The sequence below is a fragment of the Triticum dicoccoides genome, chromosome 7A, assembly GCF_002162155.2.
Source record: "Triticum dicoccoides isolate Atlit2015 ecotype Zavitan chromosome 7A, WEW_v2.0, whole genome shotgun sequence".
Lineage (NCBI taxonomy): Eukaryota > Viridiplantae > Streptophyta > Magnoliopsida > Poales > Poaceae > Triticum > Triticum dicoccoides.
The window spans coordinates 298929813-298946152 of NC_041392.1; the positions used below are offsets into that span (position 1 = coordinate 298929813).

The window sequence follows — 16340 nt, forward strand, 5'->3', positions numbered from 1 at the left end:
TGTTAGAATAAACCTTGTCTGCGCGGTTGTCCGTTTTTGCTGCCATAGCATGCGTTTTTCGCTGCCATGGCACCCGTTCTTCAGTTAGCGTTTTTAGCTCGTAGGCTCACCTGTTTTGAGCTATTCTCGCCACACTTTGATCTGTTCGTGGGATGGCACCAGCAAGTAGGGATCATGGGTGCCATACGTCCTTTGTAACCCGAATAAAAGGACAAAAAAGAAATCAGAAAAGTCACAATTGCACGTGGCGCAAAAAATCCTTTGTCTCTCTGTTCTTTGTATTCGTGTGAGCAGAGAGAGTAAAGATTGCCAACATTTGGCATCAGAGCCTCGTTGAGAGATGGGTGATGACGACAAGCTGAAAAGGCAGCAGGCTCCCCTCGGCGCACCGCGAGCTTAGATCACCAGCATCGAAAAAGGGCAGGGGCGGATCATGCAGACTCGGGTGGTGCATGAAGGCGGCGGCACCCCTTAGCCGATGCTCACCCGTGCAAACTACGGGGATTGGGCCCTCCTGATGAAGGTGATGCTCGAGTGCCGGCATCTTTGGGAGGCGACCGAGTCTAGCACCACCATCTATGGCGACAACCGGCTCGCTCTCGAGGTGATCCTCCTCGGTGTTCCTCCGGAGGTGATGGCGACGCTCGCTGCCAAGGCCATCGCCAAAGAGGCCAGGAACACCCTGAAGACGATGCGCCTCGGGGTAGAACGCGTGCGTGAGACCAAGCTTGTGACGTTGTTGAAGCAGTACATCGTCATCCGGTGCACCAACGGCGAGGTGGTGGACGATTTCGCCATGTGCATCAGGAGTATGGTGACACAAATGGCGAAGCTCAGCGAGGCAGTGCCATTGAAGCGCGTTGTCTCTAAGTTCTCTGTGTCGTCCCTAAGCAATACTCGCAGATCGCTCTGTCGATCGAGACCCTCTTCGACCTGGACACTCTCATCGGCGAGGAACTGACGGGGCGGCTAATGGCGGCGAAGGAGCGATTTGAACTGAACCAGATCGACAACGGCATGTGGCGGCTGCTCCTTACTGAGGAGTGGCTCGCTCAGTACAAGTTCGGCGGCTCAAACAACGGCGGCTCTGGGTCAGGCTCCTCGAACAGGGGAGGACGCTAGAAGGGCCGCGGAGGTGGCGGCGGGCGCCACCGGGGTGCTGACAACAATGCTGGCGGCGGGAACAACAACCCTAACCACGACAAGTGTCTCTACTTCCGCATAAAAGTTTTAGGGGTGATTGTTAGAATAAACCTTGTCTGCACGGTAGTCCGTTTTCGCTGACATGGCACGCGTTTTTCGCTGCCAGGGCAATTGTTCTTCAGTTAGCGCTTTTAGCTCGTAGGCTTGTTTTGAGTGATTCTTGCAGCACTTAGATCCATCCATGGGATGGCACGAGCAAGTAGGGACAGTGGGCACCACACGTCCTTTGTAACCCGAATAAAAGGAGAAGAAAGAAATCAGAAAAGTTGCAATTGCACGCGGCGCAAAAAAATCCTCTTTGTCTCTATGTTCTTCGTGTTCATGTGAGCTGAGAGTAGAGATTGCCGACAATATCAAAAGTGTAAGTTTTAGTCTTAACTGTTGATCTGCACTGAGGGGAGCAGGGGGTACCGAAGCACACCTCGTCGGTGTAAACATATGTTTTGCTTCACAAACAAGAGAATAACCATGCGATCCAAAGGTGCAACCTTGTAAATACAGCACAAAAGTGACCTCACCTTGGTAATAGAATGGTTCTGCTTGCGATGAATAAATGTGTTGTGGATATGCAGCACTATGTTCCCCACCTATGTTGGATGTGACCGCCTGGACTTGTCCTTCACTTGGTAGATTGATAACACTTGAATCAAGTGAAATGGTGGGTTTAACAGTTTTCTCATCCTTCATAGGAATGGTCTGGGTAAGGTATACAATAGGAAAAAGGGTGAAAAACAGTCAACAGTTTCTATAGAATATCTGTAAAAATATAATCAAATAATGGCCTGCTCTTTAGTGTTACTACCGATAACAGGTTTTTGCTCGACCTCGATTCTTGGCTCCGGTGAATCCATAGCGCCTAAAGCAGAAAGATTCAGTGACTTAGCTCAAGTCTCAAGAATGGTAAATTAGTGATAGCCTATGTAAAACAGAAAAGATAACGCCGTAGGCTCATGTTTTGTTCATACCTTTTTTTGGCCCTGTCATTTTAGAAGAAAAGGCACAATCATAACAAAACTAGGCTAAAATGAAGCTAAGCTTGCATAAATAGCCAAAAGTAAGAAATAAGTATAGCTGCTTCGCACCATAGTTGCATCCAACATAGAATCCTGCCATTCAGCAACCTACCTACCGCGGGAGTCACATGCACCGCAGATGAATGTTATTAACACAATGGTTATGCGCGCAGCACTCCAACTTGGTGTACGGATTCAGGCCAGTTATTCAATTATTCTAGCCTAATTTATCATGATGCTACCAGCATCAATCATGCATAACAAAGGCGGTCATGACCATCATTCAGTGCCATTCTTTCTTTCTTTTTTTGGTCAAACAGCACTATGTTGCAATTGAGGTCTCCCCAGGCCTCACACTTGGATCACCGGGTTTCTGTTATGATACAGGCATCCTACCACTGCCCTCTGCTTTAGTCCAGGCCTGCACCAACTATTCACAAGACACGTACATGAGCATAACTATATGTATATAATTAAGCGCAGCCTGAGCCTACTACACAAACCACGAACATGTGACACGATTTCCATATGGTCGCCGCATAGCACCCAGCCAATGTTAAATGCAGGAATGCGCAAGTTTTGAAGCTCGGGCAATTCCTCCATGCCAGGCTCTGCCTGTCGAATCCAACAGCTGGCTACTAATAATGTCCACGGTTTCTCAAGTGCTACCAAGAGCTATGGCATGATTACGCGAGATAATATAAAATCACCCGTAACAAGGCACCAAGATCTCGCACATCAACTCACTCTGCGGCGAATATATGTCCTAGGGAATCGCCGTAACATCCTGAACCAAGCAGCAGCAGTCACTAGCAGTTTCAGCAGGCCGATCCTCAAGCTACAGGATCCAAATCTCACCCGCCATGGAGCACGCAACATAACAACAATGCAAAAGCAAAGCGCTCACCAGTCCTCTCCGATGCCGATTCCATGGATCCGCACGCGCGCTGGAACAAGAAGCAGAGATCGGCCAATCAGCACAAATTAGGCGCCCAACCGCGCGCTCCTCCTTGGCTGGGATCCCTCAGCTCCTCCTGATCTGGTGGGCGCGGCGCTCCCGCGATCGGATCGAGCTCCCTCGCGGTTCCTCGACGGGTTCCGATCCGATCGAGGGCGCGCGCGATCGATCTCGCGCTCCTTTTATGAATTGTCGCCTGTTATTTATAGAGCAGGGTTGGATTTGAAAACGGCGGGAGAGTGGGAGGGGCGTATCTGCAAATATGGAGGAGCTCGACTGGGACTAGTATTATGCGTAAGTAAAAGAATAAAATCCGACGTGGTGCTGACCTGACACGGCATGTGTGGGAGTCAAGTCAAGATCGAATTGAGCGTAGGTTTGTGTTCAAAAAAAAAATTGAGCGTAGGTCAGATGATTAGGGTTTTTTTAGGGACAGATGATTAGGTTAATTAATCTATCAGAGTTCAAGTAATACGCTTCGCATTAAAGCAAGTACAATAAGATGATGTAGACGGACGGTGATACATTAAATATTATATTTTTGCTTGGTTGAAAGAAAAAGAAGAGGAAAAGAAGAGAAGAGGGCTACTAGTTAACAGCCGGCTGCAACACATGTTCCTAGCTACTTTGTGAGAGAGTAAGGTGGGTCATGTATCAATAAAGTAGTATATATTTATATCCAGCTATTGTATTTGTCGGCTATAAGTTTGACTATATATGACGTGACAACATCATATAGCCAACAACTGACTATATTATTAACCATGCTCTTAGTGATCGTATTTTTTGAATTTATTAATCTTTTCAACGACGTGTGTTCATTCTCATTGACGATGAAGACGTTTGTGATGAGTTCATCAATCTTAAAATAATATGTCGGTCTTTAAAATTGCTAATATGTGTAGGATGTGTGTTCATAGCATGAATATATGTGCATATGTATGAGCGTATACATCTGTACTGTTAGAAACGGACACTGCCTACAAAATATACTGTAGATGCTGTTTTATAAATAAAAATCTCCAAGCCCCAAACCTTCACAGCGAAAATTTTCTCTAACTTTTAGAGTTTGAGCAAAGGAGATCGATCATCTTTCTTCTTTGCTTAATCTACTAGTGTTTGAATGACTCTCCAAACACTGTGTACACAAAAATGGTCGGTCTAATAATGGCTCCCAAGCCGTTCTTAATTGTCTGAACATCACGAACCGGTCTAAATTCAGTCCAGATGTGAAATGAATATAAAGTGATACGGACATGTCCATCATACTAGTCCGCACTGGCGGAGCTACAGCCAAGCAAAACTGTGCTATGGCCCACCCAAATTTAATGAAAATACAGTAGGATATGAGAGCAAATTGGCCATCAGATTAAAATAATTAAACTTCCCTTCAATTTGGCCCGCCCAGGTTTTTATGCGTAGCTCCGCCAGTGCTGGTCCGTACTGTTTCCGCCCACACCAAACCCCATAAACTCCTTCCCGCAATCCTAGCCTCCACACTCTCCTCACCTCTCTGGTCCCATCTCCCTTGTCCCACACCACCATGTTGAGATTTGACTCGGATCAAAGGACCTTATTGACAACCTCATGTCCCATGGTTTATGTCATTCACCACACCTAGGCAAGAGGCTATCTTCATCCCTTGTATGTGTAGGTCTTCCGCTAGTGCTAGCACCTCCCTACATGCATATGTCTCCAAGATCACTGGATCAATGATCCCTCGATACACCAGTGATGATGAACCTGGATACAGCCCATCATGATCACGGAACACTGCCGCCACTTCACCCCCATGTCTCTTGCGCGTTACTACTTCATCAACATTAATTTTCGCTATACCATCAGGCGGTGCTAGCCATTGCTGGGAAGCATCCTGATGCATTATAGCTCAAACTTGTCTCGACTCTGGTTTCACTAGCTGGCCCAACTCACTGATGTATGAGCTCACAAAATAGGTTGTCTGCTGAAGTGACTGAAAATTTGCTTCATGGATGACTTGTCTCCTCGCATACCAGATAGAACAAAGGGTCATCACCATTATTGTGAACTCGTTGTGATCAAGGGCCTCATTTAATTTGAACAGCCAATTCTTTGCTCGTGGTTCAGTATTATCTGCCATCTTGGACACTCGAATAGGATCTGGCAACGCCCATGTGCACCGCGCCATGGTGCACGTCAGGAGCGTGTGCCTCCAAGAGTCTGGTGCACCACAAAGCGGACATGCATTCTGGTGCGACATATTTCTCTGGTTCAGAACATTTGTTCTTGGCAAAGAGTGGCGGGCCAATCGCCATGGGAATACTCTAGTTTTCTATGGAGAATTAACGATAGATCTTTTAGGGGTACATTAACCGATAGATAGTATATACAGGCCGAAGCAAAGATTTGTCCTCATATTTTATGAAGTGAAAAAGGCCGAGGCAGTTGATTTACAAAGCGTAATGCAGCCCAAGGCCTACTACTTATCCCCTTATCTACCTTTATCTTTACCTAATATTAAAGGACGGAAGATTTCATAGTTCTCCATAGGTCATCCCTTTATATCCATTGATCGTGTGTAAACCATAAAGAATTGACGGATGAGATTTCTGCCCATTTAAAGTAAGTTTAGAGAAAACGTTTAGATCGTTGGGCTTGGGCACGCAGGAAAAAAGGTTTGCACGAGCTATACTCGGGCTGGACCCATCCTGGATTGTATGTATATACAATACAAACTCATAAACAAATATGGACCACGTGATAAGTTAATGGCCCCTCGACTTTTCTTCTCATAAATCCCCTCGATAGAACAGAGACCCCTCGTGTTTGGTGAGATGCTGGAGGGAGAGTGCTCCACGGTGTCGTCCGGGGCAGCATGCTCGAGGCCGCTGACCTGAGGCTCGTTGTCAGCGTGTTCGGCGAGGAGTGTCTGTTCGGCGAGGAGTCCAGGACACAGAGCTGCTCCTGCTGATGGGCCTCTCGCCATCGGCGTGTTTGACGAAGACACACGCGACTCCTGCCGATGGGCCTCTCGTGTCACGGCGGAGGCAGGGGACGCATCCTTAGGGACGTTGATGACCCATAAGTATAGGGGATCAATCGTAGTCCTTTCGATAAGTAAAAGTGTCGAACCCAACGAGGAGCAGAAGGAAATGACAAGCAGTTTTCAGCAAGGTATTTTCTACAGGCACTGAAATTATCGGTAACAGATAGTTTTGTGATAATATAATTCATAACGGATAACAAGTAACAAGTATAACAAAGGTGCAGAAAGGTGGCCTAATCCTTTTTTATAGCAAAGGATAAGCCTGGACGAACTCTTATATAAAAGCAAAGCACTCCCATGGACATATGGGAATTACTGTCAAGCTAGTTTTCATCATGCTCATATGATTTGTGTTCGTTACTTTGATAATTTGATATGTGGGTGGACCGGTGCTTGGGTGCTGTGAGGGGAAACATTGCATGGAAGACAAAATAATTCTACGCACACGCAATGATCTATCTAGGGGTGGGCATATTAACTGTTGACCGAACTACCGAACCGAAAGAACCGGGACCGAAACCGAATAGACCAGAACCGATTATTTCGGTCAGAACTTCGGTGATGACTTCTACATAACCGAATTTATCTCAGTCAACTCGGTTTTAGGCATCACGTAACCGATAACACCTAATAGACCGAATAAACGTGATATGGGCCAAAAATTGTAGAAGGCCCGACGCAATGCCTGACTCTAAGGCCCTCATGTATTCACGTTTGCTAATCCCCCCTAAGCTCTCTGCTTCGACCCACATGCATTGACCACACATATTTGGATATCCCCACTCGACAACAACCTAGTCGCCCCTTCTTTTCCCCCAACAGCCAGCGAAGGTGGATCGGTAGTCGCCACCAGATTCCATGTCGTCCCTCCCTCTATCACGGCGAACCACGCCATCTCCTCTCTATCTCCCCATTCCGGCGGGTGGCAGCATCTCCTCCCTATCTCTCTTCATCCCAGCGGCCGATGCGGCGACGCCATCTCATCTCTCTCCTCGGAGCCAGTCGCCTCTTCTGCTTTCCTCTGGTAGTAGGTGAGTCAGCAGCTTCGATCTAGATAGAGAGTGCGAGCTGCAGAACATCGATAACTTCGGTTAAGACCGAGACTGAACCGAATTCATCGGTTGACCGAATGCTCGGTTAGATATTTTCTAGTACACCGATCGGTCATCATTAGTAGAAACCAATTCCTTAATAGCCCGAGAAATCGAACTAATCGGTTCGGTGCAACCGAATGCCCAGGCCTGAATCTATCCATGGAGATGCATGGCAACAAGGGGGAGAGTATGTCTACATACCCTTGTAGACCGAAAGCGGAAGCGTTTGACAACGTAGTTGATGTAGTCAAACTTCTTCTAGCTCCGACCGATTAAGTACCGAACGTACGACACCTTCGAGTTCTACACACGTTCAGCTCGGTGATGTCCCTTGTCTTCTTGATCCTTCAAGACGTCGAGGAAGTAGATGATTTCCGTCAGCACGACGGCATGGTGACGGTGATGGTGTAGTGATCCTTGCAGGGCTTCGCCTAAGCACCGCGAAAATACGACCGGGGTGTAAACTGTGGAGGGGGCGCCGCACACATCTAACAATTGATGTTGTGTGTTCTAGACGCCCCCTTCCCACATATATATAGGTGGGAGGGGGAGGGGAGCAGCCAGGGTGTGCCCCAAGTAGGCCGAATCCTACTTGGGGTCCTCCCCAATTCGGCCTCCCCCCTACCATAATTGCCAGAAGGAAAAAGGGAAGAGGGAAGAAGAGAAGGAAGGGAGGCCGAACCCCTTCTTCTCCTTCTCCAATTCGGCCTCTGGCCATAAGGGGGGCGCGCCACCCCTTGTGGGCTGGTGTGCTCCCCTCCCATGGCCCATATGGCCCATATATTCCCCCGGGGGTTCCGGTAACCCCTCTGGTACTCTGATAAATACCTGATACACTCTGGAACACTTCCGGTGTCCGAATACTATCGTCCTATATATCAATCTTTACCCCTCGGCCATTTCGAGACTCCTCGCCATGTCCGTGATTTGATCCGGTACTCCGAACAACATTCGGTCACCAAATCACATAACTCATATAATACAATATCGTCATCAAACGTTAAGCGTGCGAACCCTACGGGTTCAAGAACTATGTAGACATGACCGAGAGACCTCTCCAGTAAATAACCAATAGCACAACCTGAATGCTCATATTGGCTCCTACATATTCTACAAATATGTTTATCAGTCGAACTGTAAGGACAACATACGTTATTCCCATTGTCTATCGGTATGTTACTTGCCCGAGATTCGATCGTCGGTATCTTCATACCTAGTTCAATCTCGTTGCGGCAAGTGTCTTTACTCGTCCCGTAATACACTCGTGACTAACTCCTTAGTCGTTTGCTTGCAAGCTTATGATGTGCATTACTGAAAGGGCCCAGAGATACCTCTTCGATACTCGGAGTGACAAATATCCTAATCTCGATCTATGCCAACTCAACAAACACCTTCGGAGATACCTGTAGAGCATATTTCCAATCATCAATATGTCATCCACATATAATATTAGAAATGCTACAGAGCTCCCACTCACTTTCTTGTAAATACAGGCTTCTCCGAAAGTCTATATAAATCCATACGCTTTGATCACCTCATCAAAGCATATATTCCAACTCTAAGATGCTTGCACCAGTCCATAGATGGATCGCTGGAGCTTGCACACTTTGTTAGCACCTTTAGGATCGACAAAACCTTCTGGTTGCATCATATACAACTTTTCTTTAAGAAATTCATTAAGGAATGCAGTTTTGACGTCCATTTGCCAGATTTCATAATCATAAAATGCAGAAATTGCTAACATGATTTGGGTAGACTTAAGCATCGCTACGGCTGAGAAAGTCTCATCGTAGTCAACTCCTTGAACTTGTGGAAAACTTTTTGTGACAAGTCGAGCTTTGTAGATAGTAACATTACCATCATCGTCAGTCTTCTTCTTGAAGATCCATTTATTCTCTATGGCTCGCCGATCATCGGGCAAGTCCACATAAGTCCGCACTTTGTTCTCATACATGGATCATATCTCAGATTTCATGGCCTCAAGCCATTTATCGGAATCTGGGCTCATCATAGCTTCTTCATAGTTCGTAGGTTCGCCATGGTCTAGTAACATGACTTCCAGAACAGGATTACAGTACCACTCTGGTGCGGATCGTGCTCTGGTTGACCTACAAGGTTTAGTAGTAACTTGATCTGAAGTTTGATGATCATCAGCATTAGCTTCCTCTCTAGTTGGTGTAGGCATCACGGGAACGGATTTCTCTAATGAGCTACTTTCCAAATTGAGAGAAGGTACAACTACCTCATCAAGTTCTACTTTCCTCCCACTCACTTCTTTTGAGAGAAACTCCATCTCTAGAAAGTTTCCATTCTTTGCAACAAAGATCTTGCCTTCGGATCTGTGGTAGAAGGTGTACCCAATTGTTTCCTTAGGGTATCCTATGAAGACGCACTTCTTCGATTTGGGTTCATGCTTATCAGGCTGAAGCCTTTTGACATAACACTACTGCAGGATGCTGCTAACGCGACACTATGATCAGAGACCCTTTCACGAAACTGTGTGATGCATTAATCACAAACGGGGATGTAAAAAAACTGCCAAAAAGGTGCAAAACGTTTGCAATGGAGGATGCATCAAACACGGTTCAAATTTTAGTTGCGTGTGCGATCCAGGGCATATGGTTCAGTCCAATGAACTGTTTGCGATGAGGCAGAACAAAAGAAACAGGCAGCCTGATGAAGGCGTGTGCGATGTATAGCATACAATTCACTTAGATGAACTGTTTGTGATTAGGCAACACAAAAGAAACGGTCAGCCAGATCAAGGTGTGTGCGATGTAAAGCATATAGTTCACTCGGATGAACTATTTGTGATTAGGCAACACCAAAGAAACGGTCAGCCAGATCAAGGTGTGTGCGATGTACGACATGCGGTTCACCCGGATGAACTTTTTGCGTTGAGACAAGAGAACAGAAATGGTTCAATATAACAAATACCATAAATATTGCAAGGTTCAAATTCAAAGACTACAACACCCAAATGCGAATATTGCAAACCGCGTAATTTCTGAAAAGGGATCAGCCGCTGACAAGTCATGTATGGGTTTGACACAATAACTTCCAATTGCTTTGCCATATGCTCTTCCAATATGAAGTTTGGCATTTTTGGAGGCACTTCCATTCCACAGTACCAGCCGCCTCTAATAATCATACCATTGTCCTAATTAAATGTGTGTTCAACCTCAGTACCCTCAGCACCTTTGCTCTGGCAAGAAAGAACATGGCGAGTGTAATCTCCGGTGGGGTCCCTCGATAGGAGTTCAAAGTAATATTTGAGAGATGCAGATCCAGGCATTCGATGTGATCGTCGTTATCAACATCTTCCACCGGGCCTAATATGCACTGCAAAAGAAGAGAACATGTTAGTGCCTACATGCAGTTTTGAACATTGATACACGCCCATTTGGTTTGTAGGATTTCTAAAATGCACCAATGTGCCATCTTCAATCTGTCATGATTAACATGTGCATTAATTTGATTACAATCTAGAAACATGTAGCCTTCTTCACAAGAGGTTGGATTGGATGAAAAATTCCCTAAGAAAACTAGTACTGATGAATCCAAAGGAGAAATGCTTATGGACGATTGTAACCATATGAATGAAGCAACCAATATGGGGTGGGGGTGTATGTCCTAAAATCCTACAAAATTCCTTCAAAAATCGTAGTACATAGTCATTGTAAACTTGGGAAAAGGTGAAAAAATTGAACTCCCTTATGGTTAACATTTAACAGGAAAGGAACATCACCTCGATATACAGCTTCTTCAGGCACGGAAAGCATCTCAGGCAACTGAAAACTTGGTCCAGGTTAGGGATGACAGATTCTCGTGCCAAGACCTTCACTGTGCCCAGAGTCTGGGTGAAGCTTTGCTGGATGACAGACGAACATACATCTTCAAAACTAGAAATAACGTTGATATCAAGAAGGAGAGGTATATAAAGGCGACTATGGTACCTGAAAGTTGTAGTATTTGACAGACGAGTAGCCACCACTTTCAATTTTGGCACAAAAATGACATTGATTCTTGTTGGACCCTGTTGATCAACTACAAGTAATCTCTCAAGTGAAGGTGTGTCCTGGATGACCATATTGTGGTCCACCTTTTGTGATCTCTCGTTGCAGCACCAACAACACACATAAATAGTGCGGAGAGTCCTGGAGGTGATGTGCAAGGTACTCGACCAATTCATCGCCTGAAGACGAAGGAACTCGAGTGTAGTACAGCCGCAGAGCAGGCGACCCATGTCATCCTTTGGGATGCGGACGACGACGAGCTCGAGGTGCTTCAGTCGTGGTAGAAAATGAGCGGGCGCATCATTAAGGGGGGATGGCAGTTCATGAACTTGGCGAGGTGCAGCGGGGGTGCGAAGTGGAGCGCGGGCATTGGCAGCAAGCTCATATGCCCATCATTATAACTTAGCTTCTCGAGCTGATCTATGGTGCGGGGTCGGAACCACTCATCAAGCTTGGCTCGCTCCTTGCCATTGGAACGGAACTTGCCTGCGATAAGGCTTTGATTGGGCCATGGTGACTGCCGAGGATCCGGGAGAACGCATCCAAGCTTTGGCGATAGCCATGGCAGAGCTTGTCGGCGTGGAGGAGGTCGACAGGGGTGCGGATCCATAGGGTGCGCCACCGCCGGGAAACGGCGGCTGTCCTCGCCCGATTTCTGATTGGGAGGAGGGATATGATGACTATCAACATATCATCGGGGAGGTTGTTGATGAAGTCTAGGCCTGCTGGAGTCGCTTGCGGTTCTTTCTCGACCCGCCTCCGCTTGTTGGCAGCCTCATTCTCTATCTCGTCGGCAGGGACGGGAACCTCTGTCTCCATATTCACGCCGTGCTCCGGTGCTTCAGCAGCCCCAACGTCGCCACTCCCTCCGATGGGGCGCTTCGGTGGCATCCTCGTACACTGACGACTTTGAGGACTCAGAGCGGCGTCGAGGATGTGGGCGGAGAGAGAGGAATTGTGTGTGTGGCGAGGATGGGGGGTGTGGCCGCTCGGTGGCGCCATTAATGTAGACCAGTGGGAGCGAGGCGGGCGGCGGTCCAAGGCTGTCTTGCTTCCCGCTGAGAACGACTGCTTAATCTCTAGCATGAATGAAATTTATGCTTAATTACTGAACTTTAGTTGCAAAAAATAGATAGTGATATTGATTTTTAGTTGCACATTTTGACAAATCGCAGTGTCTCTTGGCTTAGAGCCGAAGTCTGGCATTAATTTGCATACCGTAATCTGAACCGTTTGCGTTGAAGAGATGCACAGATCCTGCGTTGAACAGCTTGTATGCTTCCCGGTGAGCCTGCACACTGGACTGCGCTCGCACGCCTCCCGTTCAGTCAAGCAGCTGTCCACACGACACCTCCTATATCCATTAAGACCAAGACATGTGGCATCACGTGAATGGTTAACCGAACGCACATGGTTTGAATTATACAAACGTTTGAGATATTAAAGTGGCAGCTATTTTTTCAAAATGCCTTTGTTGGCTGTCATTATTCGAGTGCGCCTTCTCTCAAAATGGACATGAAAAATACCACAACATGTCGGGTGACCTTCCATGATAGCATGCCAAGTTTCATGAATTTCAGACGAGTTTTGGATTTACTAGAATTTAAAAACCAGGCATCTCAATGTTTTGCCGGCAATCAACGGTGCCCTGGTGTTTGAAATTCATTCCCATTTCTTGCATGGGACCTAAGCATGCACCCAAGGATAGAGATTTGATTTTTCAACCAATTTAGCATGTAGTTCAAATTTGAATTATGCACATAAGTGCATTGAAAACTCATGTAATGCATAAAAATGTTCAAACGAACCCCGAAAAATCACAAAAATTCACACAACACTCCTGTTGTTCTATTTTGACACGAGAAAAAACCTGAAAGCAATAAGAGGCAATGGATATCGTTTCATCTCCAAAGTCGGGACGTTCCCTATCGGAAACCATCATGCTTGTTGTGAGAACCTCCGATTTGTGAGAAGCATATACCCAAACCTGCCCCAAATGGGACAAAATTTGTACCACGGCATGTTGATGGCGCTCCATGATAGCATGCCAAGTTTCATGAATTTCAGACGAGTTTTGGATTTACTAGAATTTAAAAACCAGGCATCTCAATGTTTTGCCAGCAATCAACGGTGCCATGGTGTTTGAAATTCATTCCCATTTCTTGCATGGGACCTAAGCATGCACACAAAGATTTGATTTTTCAACCAATTTATATGCACTGGAGCATGCGCATGTAGTTCAAATTTGAATTATGCACATAAATGCATTGAAAACTCAGTTAATGCATAAAAATGTCCAAACGAACCCCAAAAAATCACAAAAATTCACACAACACTCCTGTTGTTCTATGTTGACACGAGAAAAAACTTGAAAGCAATAAGAGGCAATGGATATTGTTTCGTCCCTAAAGGTGGGAACTTCCCCACCGAAAACCATCATGCTTGTCGTGAGAAGCTCCGGTTTTTGAGAAGCATATACCCAAACCTGCCCCAAATGGGACAAAATTTGTACCATGGCATGTTGATGCCGCTCCATGATAGCATGCCAAGTTACATGAATTCCAGAAGAGTTTTGGATTTACTAGAATTTTAAAACCAGGCATCTCGACGTTTTGCCGGCAATCAATTGTGACCTGGTGTTTGAAATTCATTCCCATTTCTTACATGGGACCTAAGCATGCACCCAAGGACAAAGATTTGATTTTTCAACCAATTTATATGCAATGGAGCATGCCCATGTAGTTCAAATTTGAATTATGCACATAAATGCATTGAAAAATCAGGTAATGCATAAAATGTCCAAACGAACCCCGAAAAATCACAAAAATTCACACAACACTCCTGTTGTTCTATGCTGACAGGAGAAAAAAACTTGACAGCAATAAGAGGCAATGGATATTGTTTCGTCCCCAAAGGTGGGATGTTCCCTACCGAAAACCATCATGCTTGTTGTGAGAAGCTCTGGTTTGTGAGAAGCATATACCCAAACCTGCCCCAAATGGGACAAATTTTGTACCACGGCATGTTGATGACGCTCCATGATAGCATGCCAAGTTTCAGGAATTTCAGACGAGTTTTGGATTTACTAGAATTTAAAAACCAGGCATCTCAATGTTTTCCCGGCAATCAATGGTGCCATGGTGTTTGAAATTCATTCTCATTTCTTGCATGGGATCTAAGCATGCACCCAAGGATAAAGATTTGATTTTTCAACCAATTTATATGCACTCGAGCATGTGCATGTAGTTCAAATTTGAATTATGCACATAAATGCATTGAAAACTCACTTAATGCATAAACATGTCCAAACGAACCCTGAATAATTCCAATTCTTTTATGATCACTTCAGATAAAAGGTCTAGCAATTCAAACACCGTCCATGGCCGCTGTGACCCCATTATGTAATTCAAATCAAGACCAAAAATCAAGTAGATCCCACACAGTTTATTATAACCAACCATGCGAGATGGAGCTCAAAATATCTTTGGACCGTGTCTGAATAACGGACCGTGTCTGATGACACTTTGCGCGCCAGCTTTTTGTCTGAAGCGATTCCAAATTTTCGGCTTCCGCGGAAATATCTACCTCCCCGCCCCCCCTTACCAGAAGCCACATTTCCCCTCTTTCTGCCCTCCTTGCTTGCAGCACCGCCGCCTCCTGGCCGGCGACCCTCCTTCTCGCTGCTCGGCCTCGCCTATCCAGGCAGGTAATCCACACCTGACCCCCATCCTCCTCCTCCTTCCACATCCCACATGCCCTGACTGTCGGCGCGAGCGCGACACCTTCCACCCAAATCACCGACCCCTCCACCAAATAAGCGCTGGCCTAAGCCATGGTGCATGTAGTATAGTCAGGACCTCAAGGAGCATTTGGCAGCGGAGAAGCAAATTGCGGCCGCATGCGCGGATGAGGTCACGATGGCTGCCATTCGTGCCGACCCCAGATCTTGGAGGAGCACCTCGCTGTCGAGGCCACCGTTGACGCCTCGCGCGCCGATGCCGCAACGCGTTTGGCTGCTTTAAACGACAGTTTGTGGCGTTTTCTCGAGGCTACCGTCGGTGCCTTCGACAAAGACTACGAGGTGTTTTCTCAGCATGCACGTGCTTACCTCATCTCGAGAGCCAGAAGGTTGGTGCCCGGAGCGGTTCAGGCAACTCACCACTACAACGAGGGCACCCACGATGCGAAGGCCTCGCCCTCTTCCATGTCCAAGGATCCAATCGTCATTGATATTTCCGACAATGAGGAGTATCTTGTCTTATTAGCTCTATAAGGACCCATGTTTAGTTTGCTAGCTACTGCCTTTCCTTAACAAATTCTAGTGAATTGTGCTATCTACTTTCACCATGCAATCTTCTGCTATAGTGTATATGTTCTATATGTCATGCAATGTGGTGTTCAATTAACTGCTTGGTTCAATTATGAAAATGTGATGTTCAATTCTTCAGGGTGCAATATTTCCAAGTTGTTAAGCATTCTTTGTTTGGCTAACTGTTTGATCTTCTACTAGGAGTATGTTATATTGTTCAATTGGTGTTTACTTAACTTCTTGGTTCATTTGTTGTGGCTTGGTTCACTTGTTGTGGTGTTTAGTTAACTGTTTGGTTCAATTCTGCAATGCGATGTTCAGTTGTTGTGGCTGCATTCTGTTATTGTATACCATGTGAGGAATAAATCGAATTTGGTTGTACTAAATACATGAGAAACAAATACAATTGCTATATTTCTAAGTTGTTAAGTGTCAGGACCCCGATTCTAAGTCACACCGATCTAGCATGTAACACCTCATATCACTTTGCGGCCTCACGCACGGTATTCCCACAGGTGTCGCCTTACCATGGCCCGGGACCGTTTGCGCCTTTTGGCTCACGTATATGATAGTGTCGCTAGCATCCATATGATAGAGAACCCGGGTCGACATGACTAGTCGTGGACCCAAAGTGGCACTAACTTACGGGGACATGCATACATGAATCAACATCGAGCATGTCGGTCAGCAGCGTGCGAATCCGGGCTGTAGCACTGGGCTAA

The 16340-nt window shown here is 46.1% G+C and overlaps 1 pseudogene; it reads right to left on the bottom strand.

The window, feature by feature from the left end:
- Nucleotides 1–3413, bottom strand: part of LOC119329620 — an 8282-nt pseudogene extending 4869 nt beyond the window's left edge.
- Between the last annotated feature and the right edge of the window lie 12927 nt (nt 3414–16340).